Source organism: Microtus ochrogaster, chromosome 5 (genome assembly GCF_000317375.1).
Source record: "Microtus ochrogaster isolate Prairie Vole_2 chromosome 5, MicOch1.0, whole genome shotgun sequence".
NCBI lineage: Eukaryota > Metazoa > Chordata > Mammalia > Rodentia > Cricetidae > Microtus > Microtus ochrogaster.
The window spans coordinates 91,591,806-91,593,058 of record NC_022012.1 but is presented as its reverse complement, the minus strand read 5'-3'; positions in this window follow the sequence as shown (position 1 = coordinate 91,593,058).

Genomic DNA, 1,253 nt, shown 5'->3' with positions numbered 1-1,253 from the left:
GTGGTAGAAACTGAACGTGAGTCCTCTGTTGGAGCAACATGTGCTCTTAACCGCTGAGTCATCTCTCCAGTCCCACAATTTATTTTATTATGATTATGATGATGATGGTTAGTCATGGTAGCCATGTCATGGTGGTGGTATTCTTGAGACAGGGTCTCACTGGCTGTTCTGGAACTCACTAGACCAGCCTGACCTCGAACTCACAGAAATCTGCCTGCCTCCGCCTTCCAAGTACGTTTATTTTATTTTTAATCGTATGTATATATGTGCGTGTCTGTGGGTGTGCCCAAGCAGGCCAGAAGAGGACATAGGATCCCCTTCAGCTGGGGCTAAGTGGTTATGAGCTGCACCCCATGGGTGCTGGGAACTGAACTCAGGTCTCTGAAGGGACAGCTAAGGTCTGTTAACAGCTGACCTGCTTCTGCAGCCCCAGCTGTGCACTTCATAAATAAATGGTAGAGACTCAAGCAAGCCTACCATGATAGACCCAGTGTATTAGGGAAAGCATTAGTTATCGTTTCCGTACTGGAAAAAAAAAGAGCTATCATCCATATGCCAAAAATCAGACTGGCTGGTTCTAGACTTCTGTTTTGTGACTGAGGGAGAAAGAGTTGTTGGGGACGGGTACTGAACATAAAGGGTCTCATATTAGCCCAGGCTGGCCTCCTATACCGTACACTTCCAAGAATGACCTTGAAGTCATTCACTCTCTGTAACGTGCTGTGAGGGTCAAACCAGGGCTTTCTATACGTTAGGAGGACGCTGCCAACTCCACTACACCCCAGTTTCTGTACCACACCAGGTTATATGTCATATAATTCCAAGGGTCCAAAATCTCCACACACCAAAATGTTGCTCTGGTATTACTGGAAAAATCGAAATTCCTATCTAAGCTGTTAGCTTCACAGCTGCATGCGACAACCTGTCTGGTGTCCTGAGTTCGACTCAGCAGAAAGGGAACTCCCATGTTTCCCCTCAAAACCTGCTCCTCCCCACCCGTCCCTGTCTGAATCGATGGCACCATCAGTTGTTCATAACAAAGCATTCAGAGTCACCCTTGAATGTCCCATGTCCAATCCATCAGTAAGCCTCAAAGATAAGGCGAACATCCAGCTGTTTTGTTTTTCATGTGTGCTGTACCACATCAGCCTATGTCTCACATCTGGACTGCTTCAGCAGCAGTGAATGGAGCCTTAACTGGTCACATGCACCCATTCAAGTTGCTAGAGTATCTTCTATTTCTTTTTAAATTT